We start from the raw sequence: 19,623 nt of genomic DNA, 5'->3' as shown, positions 1-19,623 counted from the left end.
TCTGTTCCTCTCTGACAATTTCCATCCGATCAGCTGAAACTATCAATCTTTCAAACACACTTAAAACAGTGCACTTACGCAAACAAAATCATTTCTGCATTTCAAAATCATCCAATGTCCATGAATTGCATGAATCAATTAATTGATCCTCATGTTTTGTAAAATTATAAGTAGATTTAAAAGGCATACTACATATTACTCACTTTATTAAACATTTTTGTTTTACATATTTGGAACCAAACGCCTTTCATTGTAATAACACAAACACTTGAAACATTCTTCAAATATCTTCTTTTGTGTTCTGCAGAATAAAGTCAGAAAGTGAATGGCGGATGGAATGAATGGAATCAAAAATGATTACAGAATTTTCACTGTGCTTGATTTACTCCATAACACCAAAGTCCCTTTAAGGCAAGTCATTTCTGTCTGAATGAGGGAAACATCAAAACTCTCCAAATCTGTTTGCCAAGCTTATGATTACATTATATATTTGGAATCACCAATGAAATTGGAAACAACTGTCTCATAAACTTCATTTCTACTTAATCATGTTTTCAGGTTGCGTGAGCACTCGAAAAGAACAAGATCACGACACCAACCTCATTTATGGCCGTTCTACACATTATCATCCTCTGGATAATGATAGTCTGATCACGCTAGTTTTCTGAAGTAATCCACAACTTGGCCTTGAATCTTGATTGCAAATCACCTCCAAATACAACAGCGACTCTTTGTTTACAAGTTTGTGGGCATTTGAGTAGCTGCTGTCATGTGATGTGTTGGTCAGGATGGACTCGCGTTCGTTTCATACAGATTACAAAACTAAAAATACATTTGTTTTCAAGTGCACTTGGTTCATTTAAAAGCACACATTCAAAGCTTTGTTTGGATATATTGCTTATGTCTGTGAATTCCATTGCGTTTGTTGGGTCTTCATTCGCCATATTAACCATTACACTTTCCTCATTCAAAACTATACGAGTGACTTGTCTTGTGTATTCTATAGCCTTTGATCATGTACTGAACTACATTCAAAAAATCATGTGTGGCACGACTAAAAACCAAAAGCCTTCAAAAAAGTACATGATGCTCCAGAACAATGAGTTCATGTGTGCATACCTGTGAGGGAGTGTGCTTAAAGAGCTTGCCTGGATTGGTCTACCTTGAGACTTATTTTCCAGCAAGCCAGGTTGACAGAGGCTCCACCCCTCTGATGTGTAAACAAATTTCTAGTCCAGCTGGCTCTACTCACCCATTGGCTGAAACTGTCCATGTCAATCACACCGCTATTATGTAAGCAGTGTCTGCAGGTGGAGGTGTGTCTCTCTCTCTGCACATTTCACCGGCACTCGAGCATGTCAAGTGAGCCATGCCTACATCTGTCACAAGCTCAGTTAGGTTCATCAAATCCACCTCCACCGACACAGCTAGTCGAAACAGCGCTGCTACTAAAATGATACAAGAACAAGCACTTCACAAGTGACAGGTGTGTATGTGTAAAACTGAACAAATCAGCACACACGCTAGAGCGCTTGTGATTAGGCTATACTCCGTGTCTTAATTACCACTCATTAGCATTTAAAAGTAAGTGGTACTGGGGCCATCAAACAGAGATTTGCTTACCGAGTTATAGCACAGAGCAATTCACCACTGCACAAATCCCTCTAAAAAAAAAAAAGCATTCGCTGCATAATCAGAGCAGACAGCTTAGTCCCCAGGTTGCAAAGGGCAGCCTGTACCGTTTGAAATGTATTACAACCACATAAAAAGGGGGAAACACTAATCCACTCGCTCTCCAAAACAATGGGATTTTCATTAAAAGCACCAGGATTTCTTAATCATCCCGAGCCTTGGAAATGTACACTAATAATACGCATGAAAACCGAGCATGTTGCAGCGATACACGCTGTGAAACTGAAGCTCGGTGACCTTGCTAATAATCCACCTTTATTTATTTGAACAAGCAGATCTTTTAACATTCAACGCAGGAATTTTATTTCTCGCTACGTCTGTCTTCGCCTTTTTTATGGCATGCCAAAGCCTAAAAGTGAATTAAATCAAGTAAATAAAAACGGAATCAAAGGGAGATATTTGCTCTTAGAAAGTCATAATGGAATGTTTTGCTTCACTTTTGCTGCCAAGGTCCTATGAGCTGTAAATTTGCAAACAATTGAATTAATAAAATTGTGAAAGAACTGTTGCATAAAGGATAGAATGAACTACAACTGTCAAGCTAAGTGCACAATGAAGTCCATTCAAAAATGAAAGCTACAGTACAATATACAGTTGAAGTCGGAATTATTAGCCCCCTTTTGATTTTTATTTTCTTTTTTAAATATTTCACAAATTATGTTTAACAGAGCAATGATATTTTTACAGTATGTCTAATAATATTTTTTCTTCTGGAGAAAGCCTTATTTGGCTAGAATAAAAGTAGTTATTAATTTTTTTTAAAAACATTTTTGGGACAAAATTATTAGCCCCTTTAAGCTAATTTTTTGATAGTCTACAGAACAAACCATCATCATACAATAACTTGCCTAATTACCCTAACCTGCCTAATTCACCTTATTAACCTAGTTAAGCCTTTAAATGTCACTTTAAGCTGTATAGAAGTGTCTTGAAAAATATCAAGTAAAATATTATTTACTATCATCATTATAAAGACAAAATAAATCTGTTATTAGAAATAAGTTTTTAAAACTATTTTGCTTAGAAATGTGCTGAAACAATCTTCCCTCCATTAAACAGAAATTGGGGGGAAAAATAAACAGGGGCACTAATAATACAGGGGGGCTAATAATTCTGACTTTAACTGTATGTGCATTATGTTGAAAACCTGTGCAGAATTACCTTGAAAATTAAACAATAAAAAGGTAACTATGCAAATTATACTGTACATAGCAGTAGTGTTGCTTTGCATGGAAGAATGTATTTGAATGTACTACATAATAATAAATGTACTATGTGCAATACATTTTATTACAGCAAGTATTGCATTGTAATAGTCCAATGAAGGGCTGGGCGATAAAATCGATATTAGTATTTATTGACCGAACACCATTGTCAATATTGTTAAAAAAAAAAAAAAGGTTCGGTAAGAAGTTTTGATATGAAGGCTATAGTTTTATTGAAATATGACTGCTTAGTGTGCACCTTTGAAGCAATGCCAATAAGCTTTGGGTGTCAGTTTGTCATTTCCGATGGAGGCGCCCTTGTAAATAAAAAAGGTGTCGCCAGCACGGCTTTTTGGTTTCTTTTCTTGTGCATTCCAGACACTAGCACCGCGTCTGAAAGATTTTTTAGCATAGGGGTAATGTAGTCATTCAACTTCACAATTTGTAATGTAACGATATGTATTTGAATAATGATGGTTAGTTCCATTACTTGAAAGCTCAGATTTGATTATCATAATTTGTTTTGTTTACAGAGTTTGAGGTTTACTGTATGATTATTATTCACACCTTACAGATGTTGATCTACCTTAAAGTTTGTTTTGATTGCTCAGCGTCAAGCACGTGCACACATAGGGCTCAACCTGTGCAGTGCACATGCCTTTTTAGTCTTGGATAGAAAGTGCCCATCCAAAATGATCAAAAGTCCCCCCTCGACACCCCCCCTCCCCCTACCGCCCTTCAGTAGGCGTGCGACAACACCGCTCTTGAGTGTGCGCGCTACACCCCCCCACCCCCCACCCCGCTTTACAGTATGCACGCAACAACACCACCGATCAGAACGCGCGTGACAACACCACTCTTAAGTACGTGCGCAACAACAAATTCCAGCCAATGTCAATAATTATCAATACTGAATGATATGAAATACGATATCGTGATTTATATAAATATATATATATTTTTTTTTGTTGCAGAATTTTCACAAGTAACACAGGCCAAACATCCTCCCTGTTACAGAACATTCTTGTATCTTTTAAAAGGTGTTTAAAATAAATAGTTACTGTAATATTTACATTTTCAAAGAGCTAAAAATGTCCCTCACTTTACTCTGTAATAGTATTTTTAAAAAAAACAAGAATTACCCCCCAAAAAAATGTTTATGATTTAAGGCACATTTTAAATTTAAAGTATTTTTCATTCATTCATTTTCTTTTTGGCTTAGTCCCTCTGTTAATCAGGGGTCGCCACAATGGAATAAACCGCCAACTTATCCAGCATATGTTCTATACTCCCGCATTCACACTCATGTTCTACAGCCAATTTAGCTTATTCAATTCACCTAGCACATGTCTTTGGACTGTGGGGGAACCCAGAGCAAACCCATGCAAACATGGGGAGAATGTGCAAACTCCACACAGAAATGCCAACTGACCCAGCCGGGGCTCGAACCAGCGACCTTATTGCTGTGAGGCAATTGTGCAACCCACTGTGCCACCATAATGCCCTTAATGTATTTAATTAAGTATATATATATATATATATATATATATATATATATATATATATATATATATATATATATATATATATATATATATATAAAAGATTTTTAAATATTCTGTACCATACAATGCCTTGGGGACACAAAATGGCACTGAATAGTAGGAATGATCCGTATACTACAGTACAGTAAACCTAGCAAACTAAAACTGTTCTGTGAATCATAAACTTGCATCATAGTACACTAGAGTAAAATGTGTATACATTAACTGTCAACACATGCGATGAATCTTTGCATAGTAAACACCATCCAAAATAGTTACAGCTATACATTGCACAACATAGTTTGCATGCAAGGCACATAGTACACATCGTACAGTATAGCGTGTGATATGACACTCTGACCCTATAACGAAAGACCTACTTGAGACTGTCTTAACCAACTGTTTACATAATCAACGTTAAAACGCAGTTTATTTACTGAAGTCACAAAACCTGGCATGCCAGTCACAATGCATAGAGCCCCGTCAGCCGGCAAACACATGAAATATACACAGCAACAGCTCATTATATAACCAACCGGGATGAACCGAGTGACATCACGGCGGGATACACTCAGTGGCTGCGTCTCAAATCTTAGTAACGCTGCCTACCTAGAGAGCAGTATTGGAGTCTCTTCAGAACGCATACACAGTGCGTTTCAGGAATCATACCCTACTATACGATGCCCCTCAATACGACTATTGAAACACTGCCAATGTCTGTTAAGTGGCACGGAGACTAAATTGTCGTAGCCTACTAGTACGAGCTATTCTCAATTAAAAGACAGCGGCGAGCGATGAACGCTCATGCGTAAACCGCGTCGCCGTGGATTAAACGGTGCACAAGGGTTGAAGTCGCAACTCTAGTACAGACTAACACTTCCGCGATTGTGTTTTCACATCAAAAGCCTTCCAGCTCCCAGTGTTGACTCAGCAGAAGTGCGCACGGTTAAGACAGTGACAGTGTCGGTTAAAAAGTACAGCTGACAGATCATCATTCCGCCGGTAAAATCATGTTTGGAAGTCTGTCAAAGAGGCGGAGTGGCGCAGTTCCTCCAGCCGGGCTAGAGCGCTCCCTACTCGGTCTGGCAGCTCGCAAGCAACCGCCCCGCTTCCCGTGCGCTACTTCAAAGTAGTTATATAATTTTAAATCGAGGTGACAAACGGCACATCCCGTAGGTCTCGCAAGGTCGATCGCAAACATGTTGATGTGACAATTAGTGCATTTGTCACAGTAAGTATTTACAAAGGTTTATTTTTATATATAGTAAACGTCACTCTCTGTTCCTGCTGCGTCTTTTAGTTTACATTCATTTCTCCCAGATGATGAGCAAGACAGCTTGGTGCGGGTGAAAATAAATGCACGGACTTACTGTACGGTATAACGGGCAGGGAAGCGCGAGGCTCTCCGTGTTGCCAGGGGCTCCGTGCGTTCTCGCGCACTGCCGGTGGAATCGTCTCCCCTCCGCTCGTACAATGATGTCTGCTGCAGCCCGAGCTAATAGCTCTATCGCTCCGTGCCCCCACCTCCAGTGAGAGAGTGTGTGTGTGTATGTGTGTGTGACGGAGGGAGTGAGTGTGTGGAGGCGTGCGTAAGAGTGTGTGTGAATGTGTAATCCAAATATGGAGCAGTTGGCCGGCCCAGTTAAAGAGAACGGATTGGAGGTTGTTCCATTAAAAAAAAGTATAGAAAAAATGACGTTTGGGCCTTCATAAACAAATGGTGTATTTTGGAGTGTAGCTGAACGGGTCAGTTGTTTGTAATTGTTTATGACCCCTGTGCTATTTAATGTACTGTACGGTTTATTATAACATGAACACAATTTGATGTTGAAAAACTGTGGACAACAAACTAATAATTAACATTCATGGTTGAAAGCAACACATGTATAGTGTGTTATGTAGTGCATAGTGCAGCATACACTCAAGGGTTAATTATGCTATAGTAAAGTATTATTTATGCAGTAAATTCCATAGTTGCAAATGAAGTATAATAAAGTGTTACATGATTTATATACCTGCAATGTAGTACGGTATAGTAGTGTAAAAAGTGAATGCATTAACTGCCATGACAAAGTAAATATAGGAAGCACAGTAATGGCTATACGTTGCACAATGTATGCAAACTGTGCACAACTCCTAAATGCTACATGCTGAATAGTTTTGTAAATTACAAAACATAGTATAGCATTGCATGTGACATTTATATATATTTATATAAATTATATAACTTACTAGTACCAGGTTGGACTCCATTTTGCCTTCAGAACTGCCTTAATCATTTGTGGCATAGATTCAACGAGGTACTGGAAATATTCCTCAGATATTTTAGTCCATATTGACATGATAGCATCATGTAGTTGCTGCAGATTTGTCGGCTGCACATCCATGATGCGAATCTCCCATTTCACCACATTCCATATGCTCTCTTGGATTAAAACCTGGTGACTTTAGAGGCCATTTGAGTACAGTGAACTCATGCTCTTCTGCATTCTCTGTTGTAACGAGTGGTTATTAGAGTTACTTTTGCCTTTTTATCAGCTGGCACCAATCTGACCATTCTCCTCTGACCTCCCAGTAGATCAGTTTCTGAAATACTCAGACCAGCCCGTCTGGCACCAACAACTATGCCACATTCAAAATCCTTTCTTCCCCATTCTGATGCTCAGTTTGAACTGCAGCAGACTGTCTTGACCATGTCTACATGACTAAATGCATTGAGTTGCTGCCATGTGATTGGCTGATTAGAAATTTTCATTAACAAGCATTGTGATTAGTCAATAGTAAGAAGTTTGTCTAAAAAAAACGTTCTGACAATAAGTTTGTAATATAATGTCTGCTTTTTTAAAAAAAAAAGCCTTTAAAAATAAAATTCTTGCTTCTGCTTACTATGCTGATTTTGACTAGTAAAAGCTATTGTCATGGAGAGTAAGATATGCATGAATATTGTTCATTTTAATAAAGCATACAGAAGTTTAGTTTAAATGACAATGGTAGACTATAACATTTTCTTTGTAAATATAGTCTATTCAAACCACTTTATGGGGTGAATAGAATTAGACTAAATGTTAAACGCATGCACTCAAATACACAGACACATTGTGGTCAGTGTTTGGGAAGGGAATTTCCAGAAGAGTTTGCGCCTATGTTTCTATGGAGACTATAACATACTCTTCCTCCACCCTGAAATACATCAGCATGTCTGCCCTATTATTTAAGAGTTTCAGTGCTTAACTTCAATATGACCAAAAACCTATACATAATAATCTAGAAAACAATCTGCTCTTTAAGAATTCTCAGCATCAAGAGTTTTTTTTTCTGTATTGTTATTAAACATTGTGAGAAATAACTAAGGCATACCACCAGACATAATTTTTCCTTCACCATACAAAATACTTGCACAGTGTCAAAGTATTAAAATGAACAGGCATACTTATTCAGTTTTGGAGGGCATGATCATTGTACACCTGAGAGCTTCTCTTGAAATGACATATTGATACTGTACAGTATATCTACTGTATTTATGATGTCTTTTCACACTTTTAGCACTTTTTACATTCTTAATAATCATCATCTCACTGCAAAAATGTAGCTGGTTCAAGCTTCAGCTGGGTGAGTTGGCATTTGTGTGTGGAGTTTGCATGTTCTTCCCGTGTTGGCGTGGGTTTTGTCTGGGTGCTCCGGTTTCTCCCCACAGTGCAAACACATGTGCTATAGGTGAATTGAGTAAACTAAATTGTCCGTAAGTGTGTGATTAAGTATGTATGGGTGTTTTCCAGTACTGGGTCGAAGCTGTAAGGGCATCCGCTGTGTAAAACATATGTCAGAAAGTTGTCAGTTCATTCCATTGTGTTGACCCCTGATAAATAAAGGGACTAAGCTGAAGAGAAAGGAATAAATGAATATTAAAATACTTGATCATATTTTGATAGGTTTATTTTTTTATTTATTTAAAGGGGTGGGATTGTTACGTGAAATGTAGTTTTATTTTGTGTGGCGGGCTGCGTTGTCGGGAACTTAAGGGCATGGTTGGGAGGGGGGTGGAGGGGGTTTTTGGGGTTGGAGCGGAGGAACTTCAGATCATTTGGATAGGGCACTTTCTATCCAAGACTAAAAAGGGAATGTGCACTCCACAGGTTGAGCCCTATGTGTGCTTGTGCCTGAACCTAGGGCCTGAACCTAGGGCTTAATGTTCATTAATAACATCAATTTGGTAATTATATTAGATTCACCTTATTCCAAACATGTCTTATTTGTTTTAAATTATTCTTTTGGTTTGTAGAATTTTCATTGAAAATATCTGAACATTTCATTCATTTTCTTTTCATCTTAGTCACTTTATTAATCTGGGGTCGCCACAGCTGCCAACTTATCCAATATATGCTTTACGCAGTGGATGCCCTTCCAGGTGCAACCCGTCACTGGGAAACATCCATAACACAGTTATTCACACACATTCACTACAGACAATTTATTTTATCCAATTCACCTATAGCGCATGTCTTTGGACTTGTGGGGGAAACTGGAACACCCGGAGAAAACCCACCCGAACACGGGGAGAACATGCAAACTCCACACAGAAACGCCAACTGACCCAGCCGAGGCTCGAACCAGCGACTTTCTTGCTGTAAGTCAAACGTGCTACCCATTGCGCCAATGTGCAAATAACCTGTAACAGCACAAAACAGCCGATTCCAGCTAATTCCAGCCTGATCTCGAGGAAATGTAACCATTTTACTTTTTGTCAGTGGCTAATTCGTGGCTAATTCGAGTTCAGTTGTATGGAAATGTATGATTTTTAAAGGAGGCTTTAAAGGATTTTTAAGGATTTAAAAGGAGGTGTGGCTCCCCTAAACCCATCATCATTGGAGGATGAGAAGTTATACTACATTGTACGAATTCATATGAATTAGCCACTAAATCAAAAAGGTATGAATTACTATGAGATTGTGATGGATAATTATTATTTAATAACTAGTTTCACAGATTTTTCAAATTTGTAAATTCACAATATTACCTGAACTGTTATCAGCTGGGCCAAACTAAATGGTGGCCGACAGAAATACTAAAAGTACAGACACCTTAATAGTAGAGCTGCACAATTAATAGAAAAAAGATCGCGATCTCAATTCAACCCCCTAGACGATCTTAATCCGGCATTTCTACGATTCTGTCAATCATATTTTCAAGTTCAGGAGAGAAGAAAAGGCGGCTGCACTAGTCTTTTCTTTGCTTTACACACGTTGCTCAGTGACATGGACACCTCCAAATTATGTTAAAAGAGTCACATGCTGTATTTATAAGGCATAATTCATCCAAAAAAAGTCATTTTTGTCTTCATATAATGATGTATTTGCGGCCGGGAAATCACACGTGACGTGAGCTGTTGACTGTGCAGGCGCGCACCCTACTTAATGATGGACGCGCACGCGTCTACTAGTAAACAGAACCCGCATATGCTGAACTCACTTAAGTAACAGGTAATAAAGTTGTATTCAGTTTGTGGCACAGAGTGTTCGTTTAAGAACAGCGCGCGAAGTATGAACAGAACTTAACCGTGAAAATGAAACCGAAAGCCTGGACATATTTGAAATAATCATATCGCATTTTACAGCCATGACTGCGACAAGCATTTGATATGTTTTTTCTTTCATTACGAACACAGAGTTGTGCATGAAAATAAATGTTTACAGTGTCAGTATAACTAGCCTATATAATGTTGACTTTATGATCTAATAATGTTCTCAATGACAGACTGCAAGCATAGGCCTATATCTGAAACATAATTCAACATCAAAATTATTATAAGTAGAATAGAATTATTTATAGAAACCAGAAGACTTACACATTGTTTTACCATATGTTTGTGAAAAAACAATAATCCCATATTAAGCTTTTTTTTTACATCTGCAGAATCGTGAGAGAATCTTGATCTTTATTTTAAGCAAAAAAATTGTGATTCTCATTTTAACCAGAATCGTGCAGCTCTACTTGATAGCATATCACTCCGATAAAAATCCACCATTAAGATTCTGAAATAATATCTATCAACACTGGACTTATGGTAAAACATAAGTGGTAGTAGATCTCTAAACGGTGTTGGATCATTTGAATAAGTGAGTGGTGGTTAGCAGTATATTCTCTGACTGGATCAATTGAATCAATTAGTCATTAACGGTAGAACAGATCTTTTAAATCAGAGTCTTTAACAGCACACTTTCCCTGACCGGATCAGTTTAATCAATGAGTCGTTAACTGTCAATTAACTCTAAACTCATTTCAATCAGTGAGGCAATCAGTTAAGTCGAGTTCACACGGCATGATTTCATGAATCATGAATCGTCAGATCGCTGTTGTTTTCACACTGCATGACTATCTAGGGTAGCATTCAGTTGCTGCTGTGTTCATACTGCGTGATGAATTTGTGACCGGAGGATAAACACTACATGACTATAAAACAAATAAAATTGTAAAATAATAGGATATATAAATGGTCAGTGTGCCAAACGATGATTTACAGGGAAAGGGCAAAAAGAAAGGAAGATTATGGAGGAGATTTAGGGTACAAGAACTGTGTGTTGTGAAAAGAAAGAAAAATAGTTGGTTAATAAATAATTTTGCAATATGCTGCTGCAGCCGATCAAGCAATTGTTGCTTTGTTTCTGTTTAATCTTATTGTAAAGCGTATTTATTCTGACATTTTGTTCTAGAAGTCCTCCCCGAACTTTCCACTGACATGTATCCTGCTCTCTCACTGGCTGTTGGTCATCGCTGATGTGTTTTTCAGTCAGAACTCATTTACACAGCTTGATATTAAATTGCAGACAGGTATTTCACAGACACTGTGTGATTGTTGTTCATGTGAACAAGCACCGATTTGCCTCTGATTTTAGGCTTTTGTCTGCAATTTCAGAAAACCTTTTTTTAACCATGAGATCCTTTCAGTATAGGGAAGAAATTTGGTGTCAAACAGAGTGTTCCATTCAGAAGGGCTCATCCCTATGCCCTGATCCCGTTAAAGCTGTCACTACAAAGGGTAATCCCTTCAATAGGATTAGGGCATAGGGATAGGCCCTACCGAATGGAACATGCTTTCCACTCACTCTGAACAAATCTTTTGAATCAGTGAATCGTTAGCGATTTCAATATGTGAGTCATTAAAGGGTCAGCTAGCTCACTCATGCGTTTATAACCTTTATGAATTTCTTTCTTTGGATGAAGACTAGGAATATATACCGTGAAAAAAAAAAAACTATGGGAGTCAATGGGTCCCAAAAACCAGCATTTTTCAAACGATCTTATTTTTGCTCAGTAGAAGAAACTCAGAATTCGAAGGATGAGTAAATGATGGCAGAACTTTAATTTTTGAGTGAACTATCCCTTTAGTATCCCTGTAGACGTCCTCTGACTGGATCACACAAATAGGGAAGTAAAAAAGCTTAGTTAGCAGTGTTGTGGGTGACACATTACAAGTAATGCAAGTTACTTCATTATATTACTCTATTATTAATAAACATTATTATCAGGGATGCACTGATCGATCTACCGGAGATCAGTATAGAAAGATAATCACAGTTCATGACTTGATCGTACTCTCATAAACTGATCCCAAGTGTTTGTGTACGAATTTACACAAAGAGCATGTGGCACATGCACTCATCAGCAGTGCTACAACACATGAAGCAGTGAATGATGTGTGTGGGCATGAGTGATCTCTGCGCTCCCAACACAGCAGCTGTCCTGGGGTTTTTCTGCTGCTATCAATAGTTGGAGATGAGCAAAATACTAGAATGGCCTTGCAAATACACTTGTATCTAGGCCTTTTTGAGGTGAACTGAAAGTTTTGTGTTTTTGACTATTGCAAGTTCACTAAAACCTGGCTCTAAATATCAGGGGGAAAAAAAGTAAAACTTATTAAAACTTTTTTACTTTAATATATTTAATAATATAACTTGTAATATTCTTGTTGCAATAAACAGTAGTTTATAGGCCTATTTTCTTTTAGGAAAGACGTAATGGATTTAGAGTATAGGTCTGCAATTGAACTTCTTATGCATCAAATATGCGCTCCAAACTTTTTCTTCATGTTGATTTTCTTTCATCATTTGGAATGTTTTCAAAAAATATTATTATCTGTTTTATCTGTAATTTTCTGTAAAGCTTCTTCAATCATGTTTAAGGGATATATCCAACATGCTAAAGGAGAGATCTCCACTTTATCATATATGTATATATATATATATATATATATATATATATATATATATATATATATATATATATATATATATATATATATATATATATATATATATATATATATATATATAAAAGTAATGTAAAGCTTAAACCATCAGAATCGGTACTCTGTATCGGCCAATCACCATGACACACAATCAGAACTCAACATTGGCTGCAAAAATCCTGATCAGAGCATCCCTTATTATTATTACATCTTGTAAGTATTACTTATTATTAGGTCCACACAGAATCTACGTGCTCAGAAGTTGGCAAATTTCCGTAGATTTTTAACCCATCGAGTCTATTCCTTGTGCAAATGTGGTTAAACTTATACTTTTTAAATGAATTTCAGTAACATTATAAACAAATGTAAAAAGTTTATTTACAATACAGTTTGTAAAGTAATATGTTGCCTTTTGGTAGATATATTAAATGAGAGACTTGCCAATTAAGTGGATCCTATTAGATTTGCATTGTTAAAATTAAATGTTATTGGAGGTATTATTTTTATTTCATATATTAAGTTTTTTTAGTTACGATACTCCCAAAATCATTCCGCATAAATCTGCAGATTTTTTACTAAATCTTGCGCAAAAATAGCTAAAAATGTAAAGTGAGTAAATTTTTTGTTTAATTATTTAGGTTTTACAAAATAAATTGCAGAACTAATATGAACATGCAGTATACCCATGTTGAATAACGCTCCCACTGAGATAATTCACTTCCCATGGGAACAGACAGAATAATAAAAAAAGTTCTAAAAGAGATCAAACCTCAGCTACCAACAAAAAAGTAACCTAGACCTTCTATAAAAAGTAACCAAGTAACGCAACTAGTTACTTTTTTGGGGAAGTAACTTAATACTGTAATGCATTATCAGCAGCAGGGTGGATTACTGTAATGGCCTCCTCACTGGCTTTCCCAAAAAGACAGTCAGATGGTTACAGCTCATCCAGAACACTGCGGCCAGGATTCTGACCAGAAGCCGGAAATCAGAGCACATCACACCTGTCCTCAGGTCTTTACATTGGCTCCCAGTTACATTCAGAATAGATTTAAAAGTTTTATTACTTGTCTATAAATCACTAAATGGCCTAGGAGCTCAATACATTACAGATATGCTTTATGAATACAAACCTAACAGATCACTCAGATCTTGAGGATCATATAAACTAGAAATTCCAAGAGTTCAGTCAAAGCAGGGTGAATCAGCTTCGAGAAATGATCAGATGTGTTCCAACATTAGGCACGTTCACATCAAGACCGAAAACACATTTGTTTAGCTGTGCCTTTACTGAATAAGCACTGTGCTACGTCCAACAGATCGCATTTTTTTCTGTTTTTCTCTTCTTTTTCATTCTTTTATGACACATTTGATCGTTTTTTCTGTTTTTATTATTTGTTTTTATTTTCCTGTACTTGTTTCTTTTATTCATGTTTATGCAAAGCACTTTGAATTGCCACTGTGTATGAAATGTGCTATATTAATAAACTTGCCTTGCATTACTTTCAAAATTAACTTTACCCAATACTGTTAGTTTTCTTGTCTTCTACACAAGAATTTGAGGATTTCTAAATACTTTAAGAGTGACTATCCTGTCAAACAAGCAAATAACATCTTTTAAAATGGGTCCAGAAAACCCACAGCACTAACCTGAAGTACAGTTGCTAAGGATAAGTGTTGTGAGTGAGTATCGGGCCTGCTCTCTATGGATGGGTTATTGATCTGCGTAAAGAGGGCAAGTCAGGCCTTTCCCTGCGGGCCCTGCTGCTGTTTACACTTACTGCCCTAATGATGAACCACAGCTTCTCCAGCCCACATCCACATGCCAGATCACACACACACACACACACACACACACACCGCCTGCCTGCCAAAAATACACGCAGCTTTATTCACCATGAAAATGAGGGATACGGCATGTTTAACATTTCACTTTCTCCGAATGCCGACAGACCGAGTTGTCTGTACCTGTTTTCGCACCACACCCAAGCAAACTGAGACTATATCTGACTGTCAAATCCACGCACACACACAAACACACGGCGAGCTCAGCACTCCTTCCCCTGGCATGTCAGATGTTCATCTGTATATCAGCCACGCACTTTATGCCAGTCATCTCCGCCTGCAAGCACAGTCACGCTCGGCAGGCGTCTTGTCAAGTTGTATTCACTATGATGGAAGGACGTGTTGATTCCCATACCTTATTCCTCGCTCTATGTTCGCAGCCGCAGCTGTCTCCAAGTTGCAGAGAGTTTGGGATTGTCAGAGAATCAAGAACGTGTGCAAACTGAGGGTAATGGAAGTGGGTTATTTATTCCTGTACAGGTTTTATCAAGGCGTCTGCCCTCTACTGGCCACAAGGGGAGAAAGAGAGAGAGAGAGAGTGAGAGAGAGAGAGAGAGAGTTGGGGGGGGGGGGGGGGGGGGGTGGTGTTGGAAGACATTTGTACTGAAGCAAGGTAGCTATAATAAAAAAAAGTCCATTTCGTTTACTCTAGTCTACATGCTAAAGTTTAGTAAAATGTGAAAGGTGTGGAAAATATATACGTTTTGCATCAATATATAATTCTTAAAATATATTCAATTGTTTTAATAGCAAGCTTTCAAATTACAAATATAAATTTATTTTAATATTTAGATTTTGCAAGACAAAAAAATTATTATCATTAAATGATTTTTTCATTTTCTACATTTTTAAAAATGTAAACTTTCCATTTTACATTTATTTGCATATAACAAATATGTGAATAATACAAAATAATAATTCAAGTATTAATTTCAACAATACATATTTTTACGGTTAAAAATAAAGTATTAGTTATTTACTTTTACTATTAGTTTTATGGTGAAATATAAATTCATAAATATCAGTTTTTGGGAGTTATATCACAAAACTTTGATTTGGCAGATAAACATTTCAGTTAAATATTGAGATTTTTATTATATCTATATTATTAATTATAATATAAATATTTTTATTGTAATATACATTTTATTTATTTATATTTAATTTATTAAAGTTTTATTTATACCATTATTATTTTTAATTTTAATCTGAATTGTATAATTACTGTAAGATATCTGTTTAAAAGATGATTGACCCACATTGATTCATTCATTTTCTTTTCAGCTACCCCAGTTATTAATCTGGGGTAGCCACAGTGGAATGAACCACCAATTTATATAGCATCTGTTTTACGCAGAGGATGCTCTTCCAACTGCAACCCATCAATGGGAAACACCCACACACTTCCATTCACACACACATATACTATGCCCATGCAAAGACGGGGTGAACATGCAAACTCCACACAGAAATGCCAACTGACCCAACCAAGGCTCGAACCAGCGACCTTCTTGCTGTAAGGCGAGAGTGCTACCTACTGCACTACCGTGCTGCCCACGACACACATTATTCTGTGTAATACAAAATTGAGTAGGTCTACTTTAATAAATGTTCAGTCAGATTTATTGTTAACCTAAAGCAATGGTCTCATTGTCTAATTGGCTAAATTGTCCATATGTATGTGTGTGAATAGGTGTTTGTGGATGTTTCTCAGTGAAGGGTTGTGGCTGGAAGGGCATCGGCTGCGTAAAAACATATGCTGGATAAGTTGGTGGTTTATTCCTCTGTGGCGACCCCAGATTAATAAAGGGACTAAGCCAAAGAGAAAATGATTGATGAATAAACAAAGAAACATATTTTGAAAAAAATTTGAAAACCTGTAACCACTGACCTCCATAGCAAGCAAAACAAATACTGTGAAAGTCAATAATCTTTTTCAACATTTTTCAAAATATCTTCGTTCTGAAAGAAAGAAACTCATAAACATTTGAAACAAGCACAGGTTGAGTAAAATTTTGGCATAAGTATGCCTTTAACAATTGCCAATACTTTTTCCAACAACATTATTTAACAAATATCACTTACAAGCAGGGGTGGAAAGAGTACTGAAAATTCATACTTAGGTTAAAGTACCATTACTTGATTCAAAATGTAGCACAAGTAGAGTAAAAGTATCTTTTGTAAATATTACTCAAAGTATGAGTAAAAAGTAGACCTTTCAAAAGTACTCAAGAGTAGTGAGTATTACGCCGTAAAAATGCTGATGCATTCACATGTAATTTGTGGATGTGTGTAAACGTAACATTTTGTAGTGCATTTACTGTTGCTATTGCCCAGCTGGCATACAACAACATTAAAATTAGGTTAGATTTAGGTTGTAACGTCAGGTGACCAAAATTCATTGTCTAGCCAGCATCTAAGGACAGCATTATTTTTATGTCCAATAACGACGTCAAATAACGTTGATGTTTGGTTGATTTTAGGTTTTGTTAGAAAGTGACCAAAATCCAACGTCGAGCCAACATCTTAAACCAACATCATATTTATGTCAAATACTGACGTCAAATACTGACAGCAACCAAAATCCAACATCTGATAGACGTCATTACATCCACACGGCTTCAAGCTGTAAAATAGTTACATGTTGATATTTGGTTGAGTTTAGGTTGGACGTTGGACATTGATTTTGGCCTGACGTTGGGTTCTGACGTCAACCCGATTTTCGTTTCCAAACAAAATGCAACGTCCCCACGACATTGAGATACAATGTCAATCAGATTTCATGTTGACGTCTTGTCCCTGCTGGGTGTTTAAGGCCATTTCGGTGATCATACAGTAAACATCCGTCATCTTCTCATCAGTGACATGGATCTGAACTAGGGGTGTCCAAACTCGGTCCTGGAGGGCCGGTGTCCTGCAGAGTTTAGCTACAACTTCCTTCAACTCACCTGCAAGGAAGTTTCTAGTATATCTAGTAAGAGTTTGACTAGCTGGATCAGGTAGGTTTAATCAGGGTTGGAGATAAACTCTCCAGGACACTGGCTCTCCAGGACTGAGTTTAGACACCCCTGATCAAAACAGTCTCTGGGTCATTGCGTGTAAAGATTTTGCAGGTTGAAGGAAAGTAGTGGAGGAACCAATACTCCACTAAAAATGTAATCAAGGGAAAGTCAAAGTACACATTAATAAAACTACTTAGTAAATAAAATTTCTGAGAAATCTATTCAATTACAGTAATTTGAGTTTTTGTTATTTGTTACTTTACACCACTGCTCATAACAAAGAAAAATAATCTAGCATAAAAACAGTGACTGATTTACGTAAGTCCCCGCAATACAGCAGAAAAGGAATAACTCCTCTTCCTACAGTATCGGCGAGAAAACTTTATATTAGAAGAGGTTCAGCAAACAGAAACTGCCCACACAAGACAAGTCTCGCTAAATTAGATTCATCTGTCGTACAAACTTGACAGGGAAAATGTTCCCTTATCAGCCCTCACTCTCTATCTCTCTCAGAGCTCCTTATGAGTTTCCACTGTAATAATAATTTATTGAATGCGAGATTGTCTTGTCGTGATAGCGGATAATGCATCACTAAATCAAAGCCCGTCTGCATTTTTCACAACGCTGCGCATCCATCTGTCAATATGTGCTGGACTTCAGAGCACGTCTGTGTGGATGATCTCTGCACTTGCACAACATAAGCATTTGTAAGCTGTAGACATGAGAACAAATGCATGCGTGGGCGTTTGCTATTGCACACTCTTCCCCGAGTTTATTTTACACTTAAATGAACTCAACAAATAAAGAGTGCTAAAGGATTTATCTTGAGCAATGTCCTTACATCTACAGCCAGAGAACACTCTCTCCTCTGATCTTTGCTTTATACGTTTCTTCCGCCTATTTAAACAGCTGTTATTTATGTCATAATGAATTTCAAAATGGCTTAAGAGTTTCCCTTTTATTGAATATAATAAATCCGTGGATTTAGTTGTGTATTTATTTTGTCTTGCCATTGTAGTATGACATAATACATATTTTGTGTTTGTGATACATTTCTATCTCAGTGGCTCAGTGGTTAGCACTATCACCTCACAGCAAGAAGGCCGCTGGTTCGAGCCCCGGCTGGGTCAGTTGTAATTTCTGTGTGAAGTTTGTATGTTGGCGATGCAGTGGCGCAGTAGGTAGTGCTGTCGCCTCACAGCAAGAAGGTCGCTGGTTCGAGTCTTGGCAGGATCAGTTGGCGTTTCTGTGTGGAGTTTGCATGTTCTCCCTGCGTTGGCGTGGGTTTCCTCCGGGTGCTCCGGTTTTCCCCACAGTCTAAAGATATGTGGTACAGGTGAATTTGGTAGGCTAAAATCGTCCTTAGTGTATGAGTATGAATAAGTGTGTATGGATGTTTCACAGAGATGGGTTGCAGCTGGAAGGGCATCCGCTGCGTAAAACATACAGTATGCTGGATAAGCTGGAGGTTCATTCCGCTGTGGCGACCCCAGATTAATAAAGGGACTAAGCCGAAAAGAAAATGAATAAATGAATGAATGAATGTTCATGTTCAAGTTTGCATATTCTCTTCATGTTCGCGTGGGTTTTTTCTGGGTTCTTCGGTTTCCCCCACAGTCCAAAGACATGCGGTATAGGTGAATTTGGTAAACACCTAGTAGTGCATGAGGATGTATATGAATGAGTGTGTATACCGTAGGTGTTTCCCAGTACTGGGTTGCGGCTGAAAGGGCATCAGCTGTGTAAAACATGCTGGAATAGTTGGGGGTTTATTCCGCTCTGGCAACCCCTGATAAATAAGGGATTAAGCCAAAATTAATGAATGAATGATAAAAGTTAATATTTATGATGGACCAGCTCTATACTCTCACCAGGGAGCTCCAGGGTTCATGGGAGTATGCCCAACCAGCCTACATGTGTTTTTTGGACTTGTAAAAGGCATTTGACCATGTCCCTCGTGGCATTCTGTGGAAGGTGCTTTGGTAGTATGGGGTCAGAGGCGCTCTGTTAAGGGCAGTCTCGTTCCTGTATGAACAGAGTAGGAGTTTGGTTTGCATTGCCGGCGATAAGTCTGACTTGTTTCCAGTGTAGGT

The 19,623-nt window shown here is 37.6% G+C and overlaps 2 protein-coding genes across 5 annotated transcripts in view; one reads left to right on the top strand and one right to left on the bottom strand.

The window, feature by feature from the left end:
• The window catches only part of atxn1a (ataxin 1a), a 214,394-nt gene extending 199,427 nt beyond the window's left edge, over positions 1-14,967 (bottom strand). For 2 of the 4 annotated variants that reach the window (XM_073930870.1, XM_073930869.1), the window contains exon 1: positions 14,884-14,967. The gene's annotated coding sequence lies outside the window, so the exon portion shown is untranslated. Of the gene's footprint in view, positions 1-5,811; positions 5,973-14,883 lie in introns of those variants that run through there. The other 2 variants (XM_068215141.2, XM_017352239.4) reach the window with 1 other exon arrangement.
• Positions 1-19,623, top strand: part of hpca (hippocalcin) — an 802,589-nt gene that overhangs the window by 456,658 nt on the left and 326,308 nt on the right. The window lies entirely within an intron of this gene.

Source organism: Danio rerio, chromosome 19 (genome assembly GCF_049306965.1).
Source record: "Danio rerio strain Tuebingen ecotype United States chromosome 19, GRCz12tu, whole genome shotgun sequence".
NCBI lineage: Eukaryota > Metazoa > Chordata > Actinopteri > Cypriniformes > Danionidae > Danio > Danio rerio.
The sequence above is the reverse complement of the archived record's forward strand: the minus strand, read 5'-3'. Positions and strand labels throughout refer to the sequence as shown.